The sequence below is a fragment of the Molossus molossus genome, unplaced genomic scaffold (genome assembly GCF_014108415.1).
Source record: "Molossus molossus isolate mMolMol1 unplaced genomic scaffold, mMolMol1.p scaffold_m16_p_7, whole genome shotgun sequence".
NCBI classification, from domain to species: domain Eukaryota; kingdom Metazoa; phylum Chordata; class Mammalia; order Chiroptera; family Molossidae; genus Molossus; species Molossus molossus.
The window spans coordinates 74,499,857-74,518,667 of NW_023425401.1; the positions used below are offsets into that span (position 1 = coordinate 74,499,857).

General features: G+C 31.5%; 1 protein-coding gene across 5 annotated transcripts in view; it reads left to right on the top strand.

Moving 5' to 3' along the window:
- The window catches only part of FOXP2 (forkhead box P2), a 355,837-nt gene that overhangs the window by 152,550 nt on the left and 184,476 nt on the right, over positions 1 to 18,811 (top strand). Inside the window, exon 4 of one of the 5 annotated variants that reach the window (XM_036246295.1) lies at positions 4,586 to 4,643. The exons of the other annotated variants lie outside the window; for them this stretch is intronic. The gene's annotated coding sequence lies outside the window, so the exon portion shown is untranslated. The remainder of the gene's footprint in view (positions 1 to 4,585; positions 4,644 to 18,811) is intronic. 5 annotated transcript variants of the gene reach the window in all.

Genomic DNA, 18,811 nt, shown 5'->3' on the forward strand with positions numbered 1-18,811 from the left:
AAAAATAATTTTCTATTAGCATAGATTTCAAAAGTGTTTACAAGGTCACTTATTGAAAAAATTATGTAGGAACCACATTTGGTATATACTTAGGTTTAAAAAGTTTTGTATAAAACTTCTGTTTGTGATTTTAATGGAATTTTATTCACAAACAAGTTAAAATTAGAAATTTCTTTTCTTTCTTATTTTGTTAATCCTCATCTGAGGATATTTTTTTATTGATTTTTTTTTTTTTTATATAGAATGGAAGGGAGGAAGGGAATGAGAGAGAGAAACATCGATGTGAGAGAGACACATTGATTGTTTGTATCCCACATGACCCTAACCGGGGCTAGGGATTGAATCTGCAACCAAGGTATGTGCTCTTGACCAGTAATCAAACCCGCAGCCCTTCAGTGCAGGGGCTGAGGCCCTAACAGTTGAGCCAAACTGAGCAGGATGTGAAATTTCTTTCTTAAAAGCAATCATAGTAAAATGGTATGGAATAAAACAAAGCAGGCTTAGACAGCCATTGTGCAGTTTAGCCAAGTCATAAATGCAGAAAACCTCCAAGATTGTCAGAAAAATTGAATTTGCCAAGTTACTGCTGTTGCTACAGTTATAAAAATACATTCTGGAATTTGTTGTCCTTATTCACTATGTTTGTCCTATGAAGCTAATAGTATGTATGTCTTTTAAAGTAACTTTTTGTTATAAAATGTAACCATTTTCATATAGTCTTAACAGAAATATACATGACATTCTCTCCAAGAAAGAAAAGTTTTTAGGGTGTATTTTAAAAACACTGAAAGGTATCTGGAGTCACATAAAATATCTTTCAAAACATTTATCAGTTCTGTCGGAAGATAAGCAGTGCTTCTTTAAAAGTCATGTTATATACATGTTTAATGAAGCAAGCTTAGTTTTTTTTGTTGTTGTTGTTTTGTTTTTAAGTAAAGATCTTTCTTGTTGCTTTAACAAAACTATCTTGAAAATTTGTATGGCCTAGCTGTCTGTTTTAATTTTTAGGTGTACTCGCATATGTTAGTAACCAAGTCTTACATGATAGCCTTCTGAAGCTTAGTTTCTATGATAAGGAATTATAGGGTATTAATGTACACAATGCAAAACTACTTATTATTACCTGAAAACTAGATTAAATTTATGGTCCCTAGAAAGATTTGAGATAAGAATATATTTTCTTGGGAACAAACCTATTTTGGGGGAATGAGTGGGAAGAAGGGAGAATTGGGAATCAGGCATGTGTTTTATCAAAGCACAGATGTCTGCCATGATTTCAAGTGAGTTATATTGAATCAGCATGAGTTTTATATCCATCTTAGATTTGTTTTAACTAATCAGTAATTCTGTAGTGAGTAGTGAGACATCTTACTTACCATTATATACTTCCCCAACCTGTGTCTATTACTTCCCCAACCTACTATTACTTTCTCAAGTAACAGCAGTGATTTGAGTATTTTCATTAAATTATCTGATTCCATAAAAGCCTTTCCAAACATTTACATGACAGAGAAAATTTTACATAAAAGTCACAGAAGATAACAAATGAAATGCTTTTCCTCACTATGGTTTCATACTGGGAAGTTTGCTTTCTTGTTGGTATAGCAAAGGAGTTTTAGTAGCTGGCAGCATAAACCAAAGGTAGGAAAGAGTAAACTGTTTTTGATATCTGAAAGGGACTATATATTGTCCCAATTCTATTTTATTATGTCTCTTAACAAATTAGACAAAGTAGATGTACTTTGTTGTCCAAAGCTAAGTCCAGTAGAAGTTTCTTTATTGATGGTTACCAGGATATTTCTGGAAGGGAATGTCTGGGCTTATATTTTGTTTTTGTTTTGTTATATTGGAAGGCAAAATTTAATACTTTGTTTAACCAAATATATATAATTTTCCACACAATAATATGAAAATAGTAGCAATGACTCTAAAGTGAGAAATTGTTGCTCATGTACCAAGTGTATAAATAAAATAAGTCCTCAATTTTGTTATTTTTATTATAAAAGGGTGATTAAAAGTTTATAAATACCTTTTAACAATTTCAGTTGCTAACCATTACTATAGTTTATTGTGTCACTTATATTTAGTGTTTTGTGATTCATATTGATATAAATATACCTCCATTATATAGATATAAAACTCTTATTATTTTATAATTTTAATAGGATCTGATGCCAAAATGTCATAGAAATGAAAAGTTGGTTTTTAAGAATGAGAATTTAGATAATGACTGAAGACTTATTTGTACACCAAAACATATACTGCCACAGTTAATATAATGTGATTGTACATTTTTAGTACTTTATAATATTTGATAAGCTTAGCAACTTAAACCATGCTGGGACTGTATTGAAAATCTAATAAAAACCTAATAGCATTGTATACTGGCTTACACATGCTGTCAATAGGGGATATTAAGTAATACTTATTTTTGCATCTGCAAATACAATTTAACTTGAATTGCACTACAGTGGAATCTTGGTTGTCAAACTTAATACATTCAGGTTGGCTGTTGGAGAGGCAATTATTCAAAAACTGGAATTATTTTTTCCCATTAGAAATAATGTAAATTGAAAAATCCATTCCAGACCCCCAAATGATTCCCTGTTTTAACCTTTCTAAATTGCCTGTGATTGTTGTTTCATGAGTACTTTCATACCCTTAGCAACACCAGCCCTCTTGGTGGTCTTTTTGTTTTAAAATTGTTCTAATCATTGATTTCACCATGCCAGACTCAGTAGTCAGATCAGACACCCTAACACATCTATCATACTTTGAGATTATTTCTGTTTTAAACTCTGTTTTTCTCACAACCTTTCTTTTCACTTTGCTGCTATCACTAATCTTCTTAGGACCCATGGTGACTTACTGTATATATTTAATAATAATAAGCAGCAACAAAAGCAAAAAAATGAAAATATTCACAGCAAAATTTTCTGAAATGTTAAGAAAGTGAGGTTTAGTGGTAAACTGACTCATAGTCACGCATCCTCTCCTTTGTTGCCTGAAAGATATGTGACTGATCATACCGGTATGAGCCTAGAAGGATTGTTGCATCAAGAACCAAAGTTTTTTTCAACAACTGAGACATTTTTCCATGAACAACTTGGTCGAGAACCCAATTATTGGAGATGGGAGACAAGAACTGAGATTTGACTGTATTTGGCACTTATGTTAAAGAAAACGGTAGACTAGTTTTGCTAAAAAATTGTAACTAATATGAAATCAACACTTTGAAACTTTTGTGATTCTCTTACAATCTAGTTCTTTTGCTACTTAACTAAGAGTTCAATCAATTTTTCATAACAGAGCTGATGTAGATTATCTTTTAGATTTAAAAGAGATAAGTGAAAATGTTTCAAAATCTGCACTTGTAAGACAAGGTATTTGGTGGTGTTAATAGATCATGTTGGTCGGAGGACCAAAAGAGATATGTTTTTCCTTTTAATATATAGTTTTGATGGAGAACTACTTTATAAAATTTGAAAGAAAATACAGATTTTAGAAAAATATTTTGATGGCTCAAGTCACCAGAACAATATTTGTTGTTTGTTATATTCAACTGAATTTCTTATTTTTTTAAATATGTTTTTATTGATTTCTTTCTTTTTTTTTTTTTTTTTTTTAGAGAGAGGTAGGGGAAGTGAGAGAGAGATAGAAACATCAATGTGAGAGAGAAACATCAATCAAGTACCTCCTGCAAGCCCCTTACTGGGGATCAAACCCGAAACCTGGGCATGTGCCCTGACCAGGAATTAAACCGGGACCTCTTAGTTCTCAATCCACTGAGCCACACTGGCTGGGCCTGAATTTCTTTTAGATGTAGAAAAGTGGTGACCAGATTTGAAGTATGACATGTTAGAGAGTCTGTTTCTAGCAGACTACTATTTATCTACTAGTACTTTTTTATATACATTGTTCTATAGATGGCATAGATATTAGCATATCTAATGCAAGATGGAAAGAAAAATCACATCTAATGAGCTTAAATACCAATTGTAGTAGGGATTTCACTTTCATATATAAATAGCTGAATATATGTATTTGAAACATGTTTACATATTTAATCATTACATGAAACACCATTTAAAGAGGGCCAATCAGTAAATATATTGATTAATGACATATTGGTGATTAATATACAAAGATTATGATGCAAATTGAATCTTATATTAAACTAAGCATTACCAGATTTTTTTTTACATTTTTGCTATGTATCCCAGAAAAACAAACCCTAAAAATAACAGCTGAAGATGGCCTCTTATCTTAATTTGTTTTATTTATCTACTCTTATTACTTCCCAGACTTGATATATCCATAGCAGTCCATAATGAAGAAAATTAGCCAGAGAACATGTAATGCTTTTAATTTCATGAAACTAATTTCCAGATTGAAAAGAATAAATTCCTACATACATGTGCACATACACATGCATATTTGTATATGCACACATGCATATTTCCATATTCTGTAATTTAAAATATTTTTTGTAAAATATATTATCCATTTTCTAGCCTATGAGAGATCTACTTAATTTAGTTTAGGTATGAAATTGGTCGCATTATTGTTCTTGTTACATTTACAGCCATGAGACAGACTTGTGGTTCTTCAACAGCTGTGCAGAGCAGAGACATAAATTTAAGGTAAATGCCATTGCTTTGCTATCTGAGATGAATATTAGTATATAACATTGTAATCACTTCCTTTGTTATAGGTTAATATCTAAGTTTCTCTTTTTAATAGATAATTTAAATTAATTTTTAAAAATAATTATGTGTTTAAAAATAAAATACTAAAAAGCAAAAGTGAATTAAACTTAGGTGTTCTAATCTGACTGCCATGAACCAGTTATAAAGGTTTGAGGAAGTCACTCACATCTTTAAAATATACACATTGGGCTAACTGATGAACACAATAGAATATTCTGTGGTTAAAAATGTACTTATTTTTTTTTTTTAAACTTAGCAAAGGATATTTTTTTATTGGTTTTAGAGAGAGAGGAAAGGAGAGAAAGAAAGAGAGAGAGAAAGAAACATGGACATAAAAAAATATTTATTGGTCTCCTCCTGCACCTGTCCCGACTGGGGATTGAACCCACAACCTGGGTATGTGCCCTGACTGAAATTGAACCCATGACCCTTTGGTGCATGGGACGATGCTGCAACCAACTGAGCCAAACTGGCCAGAGTTTATTTCATTTTTTTAACTAAATGATAGGTATCTTAATTTTTCAAGAATTGCTGTATTTGTTAGATTAATTTATGGGCTAAGGATTATGTTTATTTATTTGTTTTTACTTACGAAGGATTTTAAAAACATACCATAGCCAAAAATAATGCTTTTGAATCAAAATATTAAATCTTAGGTGTATGGAAACCATTGTGCAAGTATCATTTTGCATAACATCTCAGAAAGCTTGGTTTTGTTTAGTGCCTTGAAAGAATTTTATAAATTGCTTTTAGGAAAAATCTTACACAAAGAATTATTTTACCCGTGTATTTACCTCAGTAATCTACATTAAAATATGTTGTGATGTCATACAGTTTAACAAATTTCTACCTTGCTCTAATTCTTCAGTCCAAAATGTTAAAATCAGCATCAGCAGACAAGCAAGACATTCTATAGTAACTGATTTGCATTTCTAAAAATCACATTACAGGGAAAAAATAAAGTGTAAAATGCATAAATAATGAAATTGAATGTATAAATAATAAAAATAAATATCTCTTTAGTATTTAGAATTGGACATTGATAAATATATTTTAGGAAATTATAAAAATTAATTTATACAGTGGTGAGGAATTAATTTGAATATTTATTTTTCAACGTTAATTTCTTATTTCTAGTATAGAAGAATTAGAGAGAAACAAATTTTGTTTCAAATACGGAAAGCAACAATAAAGAAATTTGTGATATGGGTTTGAGTAGATATAGAAAACTAAGGAAAAAGATTAAGTTGTTTTTGTTATCTATATTTAATCTATCAAAAATTAACAGTTACTCTAATACACTTTCAAAAGGGTTTACCTTAAAAACTATTAACAAGAACATGGGGACAGAGTGGGGGGGGAATTAGCCGGGGGGGGGGGGGGAAGGAGAAACATCTATAGCAAAAATAAATAAATTAATTAAAAATACATAAATAAAACTATTAACAAGAACAAATTATGCCTTGTGTGGTGCTGATTTTCCCATTCCAGTAAAAAACATTTCTTTTTTTCTCTTTTTGCTTTTAGAGAGAGAGAGAGGAGAGAGGTTGTTCCACTTACGTTATACATTTTGCCAAAGAACTTTTCTTAAAAAGCAGCATGAGATAGGGAATTTTATAATAATGTGATAGAATAAAATCTTTCTTAAAAATATTATAATGCTGCAACTGTGGCTAGCTGCTCAAGGCTGACACCATGTGGAGAAGGGTCTAGGTTATTCAGTCTATCATTGCTAAATGTGTTTGTGTGGAAAACTTGCGTATGATCTACTTATGGCACGTAGGCAAAACAACATATGTTTTTTGTCTGAATCCTACCTTTGCCCTTAATTAATAAGGCTTTGTGTAGAGTAATTTGATCTCTTGGGGCCTGTTTTCCCATCTCCAAAATGGAAGTAAGGATACCCACCTGGAAAGATTATTGTGAAGACTAAAAAGAATACAATATAAAGTAACTAACATAAATCTTTGTGGTTATAAATTAGCAATTTCCATTATGATCATCTTCAGGAAATTTATATTTAATTCAAAGTTATGATAAATGGTCTACAATACGGTTCTTTTTATTTGGCCTATTTTTTACTATTTGGCACTCACTGTAATATGAAGTGCCCCTAATTTATAAGAAAGCATTAGAGAGTGTTTTAGGTACTAACTATTATAGGTCCCCATATGTAGACTCTCACAACATGTATACATCATACTAGTCTGTCATAAACTTATATTTTAATGTTTGTTTGCTTTTTCTACTAGACTGTGAGCTCTATGACAGCACGGATTATGAATGTCCTACATATTTTTAGCGTCTATCGCAAGACGTGGTAAATAATAGAGCTCAGTAAATACCTGTTGAAACAATGAGAAGGAGATTGTGCTGAGAGGAGAGTGGGAAGAGGTTTGGGAAAAAATAACCCTTCATTTATTCACTGTAACCTGAATATTTATCATGTGCAATAGCCACAGGGACTTAGCATTTAGTTGAGGAGATAGTAAGTCTTGTACACAAGTGTCAGGTCACAGTGGATATGCTATAGAAATGGGGAAGACAGAAAGTGCTATACGCATTTTAAAAATTTATTCATTCAGGCCCAAGTGATCAGGGAAGGCTTGTGGAAAGGTAGTATCTCTGTTTGGCTTAAAGAAAGGCAATTTGGTACATAAAGAAAGCAAAGGACATTTTTTAAAGGAGAATCTTTCAAAAGATGTCATCAAAGATGGAGATAGGAAATTGTGAGGTCCAGTTAGGCAATAGTAAATAATTTGTTTTGACCATCATAGAGATGTCAAATTAGAGGAATAATGAGTGTTGAAGGACTAGAAATACATATCAACAGCTGTATAGAGCCTGAAATACCAAGCTAATGAGTTTGTACTATATGGTTTAGATAGCAGGGGTTATTAAAGTTTTTTGATAAGGGAGTGATATGGTCAAATCAGTGTTTTAAAATCAGTGTTTTATAAAGATTTTTTAACAATGGTGCATCTGGAGGATGTTTTAGGGGAAGTGAGTTGTGAGGAATCTGGAATAAGGATAATTAAAAAAAATATTTAGTTACTCATATGATGAATTCAGCTTTATATATGTTGACTTTGAGGTGATGGTAATAAAAGTAAGTTGAAAGCAAACTTAGAAAATTAGAACTTAATGGAGAGGTCAGGGCTAGAGACAAATATTTGTGAAATAATCTGTAAGTGACAGGTGAATACATGGGAATGGAGATTTCTGAAAAAGATAATTTGCAAAGAGGAGTTCAGTAACATCCACATTTGTTTTTAGAACAAGAAGAAAAAGAAGCAGAAGAATGAAAAGAGGGGGAAAGATGAATCAAATTAGCATTTGCTCTATCAAAGAAGGTTAAGAAAGGGGAGAGTTTTTAAAAGATGGAACTTGTAAACCATATCAAGAAATGTCCATGAGGATAAACATTTTCATGCATGCAATGTTGAATTTCTACACTGATGATTTTTAATCCCCCTTTTTCTTTATTATTCACAAATAACTCTTAGAATCTACAATACTAAAGTGATCAATAACAAGTGGGGGAAAACAATCTTACTTTAACATCAATGTTAAATACAAAAAGGAAAATTAATAAATGTACTTTCTCAGACTATGTCTCCAATTTTATAAGTAAATGTATATTGCTTATATGTATATACAGTTTCCATAAATTAAATCTGGAGGAAAATTGCTTTCTAGGAGGTCAAATTTTCTCTTTTCTTAGCTATCTAAGCACTTGCTTCTTTCAGTTATACATTAGGATTTTAAGTATATATTCCCTTAATTTCTCTAGCTTAATTAAAGTGAGCAGAAGAAAGAAATAACATTAATATTAGTAAGGGAGCTCTCCATAGGGTTTAAGACTTAGGCTGTGAATTTTATCTTAAGATGTTTGGAGGTGTACAAGCTAAATTGAATGACAAAGTGAAGAAAAGTGTCAGTATGTGATTAAAGAAAAAAGTGAAATACTTTGAAATTCACTTACATTTAAGATTCATTGTATCTCTGTGGATTCTATTCATATCTTTTATCATCCTGTATTCCACATTTTTACTTGTTTCTCTTAAAATCTCTCTGCTAACTTCACCTTTTCTACTATATGTTGTTTCCTTTATCATTCATTTTTTTTTCTCTTATCATATAATCTTATCTATTTTACCTAATAATTATCCCATCATTCCTATATTGAGAAGAGAGTAACTTTAAATACCTGTAATTATTTAATTCTATCTTTGACTTAAGAGATATTGTAGCATATTATTTTACTAATAAAATAGCAAAACTGTGTTACTTCTTATAATATAGTATTCAATATTTAGTTTTTATCTTGCCCCAAGATTACTTCCCTTTATGTTATTTTAAGATGCAGTTTTAGTATGAAAGCAACACAAAGTACTGAATATCTCAATACTCAGAAGGACTTGAAGAATTTTACTTAGTACTAGAAATCTCGTTATTGATGACATAGGTGGCTATGTTAAAGTTACCATCAGAATGTATTTATCACTTCTTAAATCCTTTTGTCAGATTTCCTAGAACACTCATTTAAAAATGAATATTCAAACTAGGAGTGGGAGGAATGATTGTATTAAAATGCCAGTCTTAGGTTGTGCTGATTATGATTATTTTAATAACACTGATTTTGGAGGCATGGCATTTGAAATGATCAAACAAAAGTGTAATACATTGTTCTTTCTAAAATATTTCATTCCTCGTACTTCAGTATAAAAATCACATAAACTTATTATATAACTCAAACATTATTTTAAGTTAAATCATAGTTAGACACTAAGTTATTTTACCAAAGGCACTTAATAAATGTTAATAAATTGTTATAGTATAGTAGATTTTTTAAGAGGAAAAGTATGTTCCCTGATTAGATGAGGAAGAAACCACTCATTAAAATTAATTATAGTAGACTCTTGACATTCACAAGGTATGCATCCTGAGATTGTCATGAACCCTAAAATTCAGGAAGTGCCCAGTTCAAAATTATGGAGAGGTCTTTATTCTGAATCAAGCTACCATTATAGCACAACTTAACAACTTTCTGCTTTCAATAAAATTTACTACATGATCAATGTTACTTTTTAAAATGAAACAATTATTTTTACATCACATCTTTCCTACATAGGTGAAAACAGGTAGAAAATAGAAAAGCTACATCCATAATAGAAGAGTGCAGAGGAGTGGATAGGTTGCTTTATGTGTGTGAGAAGCCAGCAATCTAAAGATTAAATCAACCTCCCAGCATGCTTGATTCAATTTCATGGCTTGCCAAATTACAGAAGTGAAATATCTTGGAACTTTGGGGTAATTCAAAAATAATCAGACCAGTCCTCTACATTTGTGAATTTTAAAGGTCTAGTCTACTAGATCTTGCAATATAATATCTATGAGGGAAATTAAAAATGAACAAACAAGTTTCCCATACTTTTCTTGCTGATATTTTATATAAAAAATTGAGAGAGGCACTCAATATTATTATTAATATTTTTCTCCATCACCAATGACATCAATAGATTACCTGGAGTATTCCTTAAGAGTAAAAGTTGCCTAGCATGTTTTTTAAGGGCATGTGGAAGGCAGTGAATTTGGAAGAGACCTCACAGAAATTCAATATTGCATAGAGGTTTTACTTTAACAATCTGTGATTGTTGACTTCTTCCAGACATTCTAAGTTTGGTATTTTATTTCTCAAATCATAGAGCCATGGTTTAGATTCAGTTCACAATTGAAGCTCTTGAATCACATCCAGCTTGACTAAAAGTATTTGGTGGTTATTTTTTTTTTTTAAGTTTTTGTTGTTTGATCATGCCAACATTTATAGTTTTATCAGTATTGATATAGGACCTATAATACAAGTAGTTAAGCATTTTGATAACAAACAAAATAGAAAATTCTTTTGCATAGTATATAAATTCTTACACTTTTTTGCTGTTGTTGTTAATCCTCACCTGAGGAGATTTTTCCATTAATTTTTAGATAGATTGGAAGGGAGGGATGGAGAGAGAGAAAGAGAAAGATTCATGTGAGAGAGACACCTTGACTGGCTGCCTCCCACAGGACCCCAACCAGGGCTGAGGATTGAATCTGCAACCCAGGCACATACCCTTGACCCGGAATCAAACCTGTTACCCTTCAGTCCACAGGCTGATACACTAACCAATGAGCCAAACCAGCCAGGGCTAATTTTTTTTTTTTCATTTTTTTTTTTTTTATCCTCATCTGAGGACATTCTTTTGCAATTATCTTCAGATAGAGCAGGAGGGAGAAAGGAAGGAAGAAGGAAGAGAGAGAGTGAAAAACATTGATGTGAGAGAGACACATTGACTGGTTGCCACCCACACAACCCCAACCGGGGCTGGGGACAAACTGTAACTGAGTTAATGTGCCCCTTAGCGGGAACTGAATCTGGGTCTTTCTGGTCCATGGGTGAATGCTGTAACCGCTGAGCCAAACCAGCCAGGGCAGGGCTAAATTTTTTACATATCTAATGCTAATACTTGCATTACTGTAAAAACTGTCACCTTAATATCTACTGTTATGGCTACTGAACTTTCTCAATTGACAAACGAAGGAATACATTGAACATTTTAATGTGCTGAGATGAGGAAAATATGTTGTCTCACAGAAAAATTATAGTAAATCCTTCAGTAGAATATTTTTGTAAAACAACAGCAACAACAACAATAACAACAACAAAACCACAAAGAATAAAATCGTTCTTTCTATATTCTACCTAATATCCATAGAAAGAAACATGTGATAGACATTTAAAACATTAATTACTGTTTAACTTATGAATAAAGTTTTTGTTTCTCAAAAACTTGAGCAGCATTTAAAGTTTTCCCTTCATTCTGGGAGAATTTCTTTCCCTTAATAACCATCAGCATTTACCTACACACAGACTTAGAGTTCATTTAGGCCAATAGTTTTCAAGTCTATGATATTACTTGAAAATCTTTTTAAAATGGAAGATCTTTGGTCTACCCCAGATCATTGAGTTAAAATTACTGGGGATAGGACCTTGAAAAATCAAAATATCTTAAATTCTCCAGGAGATTCAAATGCAGCTGGTCTACAAAGTATTGTGTAGGAACTCTGAACTATACAACAGGAAAGTAATAATAATAAAAAAAAGTGCTGAATGTAAATTCTCTTATTAATATATTGTGTAATTTTCTCTCTCTCAGATTCAGTTTTCCAGCCAATGCAATGAAAAAAACTCCATTAGTGATACCTCAGGTTCCTCCCAGATTCAATAATCTTCAAATCTCACTCCTGCATTTTTTGTTTGTTTTTATATATTTCTTTAAATCTGAGCTAGTTAAAAAAAAAGACCCGGAGCAGGTTTCTTGAGATGTCTTTCTCTGTTCATTCTTTCCAGGATCATTTGCAACAATATTGTCAGTGTTTTATTTTTGCTATCATTAGTTCTTACATAAAATTATCACTAATGAACTCATTCCCTTTTCATCTTTGATTTTTAAAAACAATATCTGCTTTATAAAGACTTCAGTATATATCCAGTATGCCCAGTTGGCCTCTCTTTAGATACTAGAAACCTAAAAACAAAACAAAACAAAAAAAACTCACTGTCTTCAAAGATAGCTGTCTGCTCTGATGACCCTGGCATGCTCATCTCATTGTTCACTACCCACCTTTTACATTTTATATGAGCAACAATGTCACACTACTTATAGTTCCTGGAACACTGCTTCATGTTTCATGCAGCTGACCTTGTCCTTCCCTTTTCTCAATATTCCCTTCTCCACTTTCCCATCTAGAAAACTTCTGGCAGCTATTAAATTTCCATTGTCAACTTTCTGTGAAGTCTGCTCTTATAACCTCCCCTGCTACACATTCAGAATATGGAATAAATAATTATTTTCTATATATTATTTCTGTGTCTTATACATACTTCTGTTCTTGTATGTGTCACTGTTAATCATAATTACTATAATCTTCTTGAAGGCTAGGGCTGTGCATTATTCACCTTTATGTTTCAGTGTCTAGCACATAGCAGGTTTTGCATAAATATGTGGAGTCCATAGACCATTGCTACTCTACAATCCTACCAAGTTTCTCCTTTCCCTTAGGCTCCAGGTGTGTTTTCTCAGTCACCTCCTGTTGCATCTCAATTTAGATCAAGTTCTTTCTAACTAAAATTATGTATCTTTTCTCACCCTTAATCTATTTTTTCCATCAATTTTTCCTAAGCCTATTCTATAGCCCCTAGCTGTTACCTTTCTGATCTGATTGAGTCATATTTCTCTGTCCTAATGTAAAAATTTCCCTGTTCTTTAACCTCTCAGCACAGCCATCATACACCTGATACATCATAACCATGATTTAATCTTAACTGCTTTCTAAATATGCTGTTTATTCATTCATTCACATACATTTGTAGGTGGTCTTGTTTATGCCAGGAACTTTGTAGGGCACCATAAACTATAAGAACTTTGACACCTATTTGTCCTGTTACTATTTCTCCATTAATTTAAAAGGTCATTCCACCCTTACCCCTTATCTAGTTAACAAACTCCTTTGTATGCTTCAAGGCCCTACTTCCTAGAGTCTTTTCTAACTTTTCAAAGATAAATAATCCCTCACCTACGTATAGTTCCAGAGTTTGTATCATACTTTTATTTGCCTACATGTATTAGTTACAAAGATAGATTATACCATATTTCATTATGATTATTTGACTACTTCTCTAGCTCAGTCTCAGACTATAAACTTCTATAGGTCAGAAATTATGTTTTATTCCTAACACAATGCTCTACTTAGCACATATTAGATGCTAAATAAATCTCTGAAAAATTGAATTGAATTATGCAAACCAAATTTCTTTTGTCAGAATAAGTCCAGGGTATTAGTTCTCTTGAACCTGATAAAACAAGTATGAAGTTATGGTATTTACCAATTTTCTGTTTTTATATAAAAAGAACTTAAAAGTAGACATTAATATCATTAGAAGACATGATTTAAGTTGCATTATCCACTCCCCTTTATATTACTAATATATCTTGTCTTTGCTAGTTAGGCAGTCTGTTTGTGAATATTACTTAAATTGATTCTTTTTCCTGGGTTAAAAACATATAATATGCTTATTTAACAATATCAATTATTTTTTTTATCTTTTATCTTTACCTAAATATTATCTCTCTATATTCTATTTTCTAGTTTATTAATTTTATATACAAATAAATATTTTGCTTACAATAAGCTCTTTGCCCCCTATTTAGTCTTCTACTTTTAAACAAAATATACCGCTTTGTTATTCTGTACTAGTCATGCTTCTAACCCCACTAGATATCAATTATACTTTTACTAGGGAGCTGGAAGTAAGAACTTTACTTAATAAAATGATATTGGAAATGTGCAGGATTACAAATGAAATGTGAGGATTTCTGAAATATTATTAAAGAACTATACTTTCTACTTGATGTATAATTTTTATCAGTTATGCTGCCTTATCCATGTGAGCTTTGGATATTTGCACTAAAATATTATCTAAATGTACTATGGAGTTTATCAACTGTTCTACACAGGAATTTAAATATATTTTCCTTGTGATAAATTGCATACACAAGAAGTCCAGATTTGGCTGGTATAGCCACTCAAGGATGACACAAAAGACCAACATTCCTTTTAGCCTTCTGCCCTGCCCCTGTATAGCCTTTATCTTCATGTTCACAAGATAACTGCCACTTTTCCAGACATCATGTTCATGTTTCAAAAGAAAGAAGGGGAAGGCAAAATATAAGTAAGTGCACATCAGCTGAATTGGTCCCCATTCTCCTGCCTTTAATAACAATCTTACCTCACACGGTGGCTTCTGTTTTTAGCTCATCAGCCTGAACAGTATCATGAACACTCATTGCTTTAACTAAGTCTTTGAAGCTGTTTAATCAGGTACTTTGTTACTGAACAAAATTTGGGTCTTTTTGGTAGAAAAGGAATAGTGGATTTGGGGATAGGCAACTAACAGTGTCTTCCACTGACAGTTTACCATGGGTATTACTGACACATGGAGCCTAACAGATACGTGAAATGAGATTTTATGACTTTATACACTTTAGTGACAAGATTTTCTTGATTATTTTTCTTTTAGGGAAATTTAGAAATGCACAAACCTATGTATTAAAGTCACTAAATGTCAGTGGGTTTTAGGGCTTTGTTCTTAGTTTTGATATTTTTAATTATAACTAAAATGTTATTAAAGACCTCATATATAATTCAGTATGAGATAAAGCACAATACAAAGTAAACTATGCAGAGATGATTCTTCCTCTGCAAGAAGTCACTACTGAAGCTTGGCAGCACTTGAAGCATCCTGCTGGAATACAAGGAAGTTTAAATAAGGAAGCATATGCATATTTTTCAAATAGAGAAGTAAGTGTTGTTTGAAGGATGGTGAAAAAAATAGTCATAGAAGACAAATTTCAAACAAGTTAAATTCAGAAAAAAAACATTTATTTGGCTATTACAGATATTGAAGTATGAAAAGAAGTGTAAGGATGACAAGTAATATAACTGAGATAATTAAAGGGGAAATGGAAAAGCCTATCACAAAGTGATTTACCCAGATTGAAAAAGAGAAAGGAGAAAAAATGTATTTTAATAATTTTCTCATATTAAAAAAATCATCATGCCAAGGGTAGCAGGCATTTATATTTATGCATTACTGAGACTAAAGCAAGAATAATACATTATAAACTTAAACTTCATGTTAGTGAAGGTTTTTAAGAGTTAACATATTTTATGAGAAACAGTTATAATTATTGTTCTAAGTTCTATTTTTATTTAACAGGTAGCCTTATTCTGAGTGATTATTAAAGCAATGCGTGCTTGTAAAATAATTCAGGCAATATTGAAAAACATATATAATTAAAATGCACCTAAATTTCAACCTCCTAGTAAACCTGTTAACACACACATGTATGTGTTAACTTGCATTTATTTCTATTCGTGTGGCATCATCATGCCAGCCTAGAAATGAAAACAGTGTATACAACTTACAGTCTTTCTTTCTCATTAAAGGTCTTTGACTTTGTTAATGAGTTAGGTTTTTCCTTAACAGCAAAAACAAAAGAAACAAAATTAAAATTTGGAAATGTATAACTCATTTATTGAGGTTAAAATATTCTGATATTCAGAGAAAAGTGAAATGTATTTTTATAATATTATACAAAGTACATATTCATTACATACAAATATAGTTTTGATTTCATTATGTTCCACATGTTCCATGACATACATGCCATATTGTCAGTTTGGAGTGTGCTCAGTTATATATGTAAGGGTTTTAATGAAGAAAAATAAAATAAGGAATATTTAGAAATATAATTATACACAGGTCACAACTATAAAAATTGTTTTTCTCACAATCACTAAAACTTGGCTTTATTGTCTAAATTATATAGTAGTAAAACTTATTTTTATATTCCTAGAGCAACCACTCTTGGTTCTTGATAAGAATTTGCAATATATTTATCTAAATAGAAAATAGTTATTTTTTAGTCCATTAAAAAACAGTGTTTTTTAGTACATTTGAATCCATGAGTTGAAATATTTCAGATACTCTGATATGAAAAAAACAACTTTAAAATATTCCATTAGTAAAATGTTTGCTCCTGTTCATTTATCATAATAGCTGTTATTCATTCAATCAACACCCATGAATTATGGGAAAGAATATTAATCTTAGGTCAGAATACCTGGACCATAACACTGTTACAGGTTATGAGAACTTGGGCAAATCACCTAACTCTTCTGAGCCTCATTATCTCATATGTGGGGAGAGTTGTTAAATAATACACATTATGTATTAAAAATATAAATGGCAACATTTTTTGGTATTTTTCTCCTATATAATGAAAACACATGAGAAAGAATTCTGAATAATATAGTAAACTAAGAATTCAGACATTTAATATTTACACATTCAGAAATCAACAGCATATAAATAAGCAGATAGGTTTTGTTTCCTGCTCCACTTCATTACTGTGTACGCTCTCATTCATTTTTTGGGAAATAAACATCTTTAGAAAGCTCTAAATTAATTTCCCATTCATAATAGAAGATTAAAGCAAGACAGTTTTGTTGACACATTACAACAGTATTTTATATTCTACCAGTTAGAATTTGGCTGAATGATTTAAATACATGAAGTAGAAGAATATGCAACAATAACAAACTGAGTTCTTTTCTAATAGCACTGAGTATGTGTTTGAATACACATAAACACAAGCTGTATCCTTTAAAAGATGAAAATAAATTTGTGTTTGTTAAATTCAAATATAGATTTGTTAAAATATAGACAAAACCCAGTTTAGACAAGATTTTTCAAAGGTGCCACAGTTATCATATGGTGCAAACACATGGCAGATGATATGCAAATTTTGGTTGACTCTTTGTTAATATGATTACTATTGAGTCTCTGATTATTATTATTTTTTTATTCTTTTCTTTTCTTCTTCTTCTTCTTTTTTTTTTTTGGGTACGTGCCCCTAGCGGGAACCGAACCAGAGACTCTTTGGTCCGCAGCCCGACGCTCCAACCGCTGAGCCAAACTGGCCAGGGAGTGATTATTTTTCTTTCTGATGTTTTTTAGATATATCTTTTCTTAATGTTTTTCTGTGTAAATAAAATACATTATTTTAAAAATAATTTCAGAAATAGCCCTGGCCAGTTTGGCTCAGCGGTTAGAGCATTGGCCTGCAGTCTGGAGAGACCCGGGTTTGGTTCCCGCTAAGGGCATGTACCTCGGTTGCAGTTTGTCCCCCTGGCCCTGGTTGGTCGTGCGGGTGGCAGCCACTTGATGTGTTCCTTTCACATCGATGTTTCTCTCTCTCTCTGTTCCTCTCTCTCCCTCCCACTCTACCTGAACAAAAAATGGGAAAATGTCCTCGGGTAAGGATAAAAAAAAATAATAATAATTTCAGAAATAAAAATCAATAAAACCATATGTCAATAATAGAGGAGGCCAAAATTGTAAGGGATAGCATTATTTGGTATTATGCTTATTCCTCTCATTAATATTAGTCAAATAAATGTTATGAAATCTATTAAAATTTACCAATTTTTAAAGTCAAGAAACATTTTAAAAATAAAAAATTTCAAGAAAATAAGATGTGTTCATTACTCTTTGGAACATACACATACCCATTGAGATTAGTGTTATATGATTTGTCCCGCAGCTGCTTCAAATTAAGAACAGGTGTGGAAGATAGATTATGCAAATACTCATATTAATGTAATTGTCAAATTGGTGTGTTTACCATTGTGATTTTAAAGAGTAGACTGTACTCCTATTTTAAATGTAAATTAGCTTCATTCTTGAGAGCATCTATTGGAAATGAAATTTGGTCCTGGCTTAGAAATGAATAACGTCCCATAGACAGTCACATAATTTTAAAATTTGACATTTTTTGCCAGTAAACTTTTATATATAAGAAATAGCAATTCTATATTATTTTTAGTATATATATATTGTCAGGGTGGTTTTGTGAAAGTTTGAGTTGATTCTGGCATGAGGCTACTTTTTGTTTTATTGTGGTACATAGTGATTACTATGATAGCCTTTGATCTCCTTGCATCTTTTCTAATTCAGAACTCAATTAATCTTTCCATATTTTTGGATCTAAATTCTCAAGAAATATATTCTTAGAAAAAATTACATTACATTTATTTTAATAACAGTTTACCTCATGAAATATAATTACTTTCAACTGTACTTTAATATAAGAAATGTTTAAACACAAATTTTGGTATTTTAAATCATGTTTTGTGGATATGAAGAAGACTTTGTACTACTAGTTTATTCATGTAGCTGTTTGAGGATTTTCTATTTACACAATGTCATGATACAGATACCTCTGCTCCCCAAAATGTTTTATTTTAGTCCCTAGCTGGTCTCCTAGGCCCTTTAGTAATAACTATTTACAAGTCATTATATGTATAAGCGTGACTATGCAAGTGAAAAGGGGCTGAGGAGCCAACCAGAGATGTTATAGAACACATTTCTAATGTTTCTACGTTAATATCTCTTTTTCTCCAACAAAGGAAAGATCCTAAAGTATTTATAATTTTTC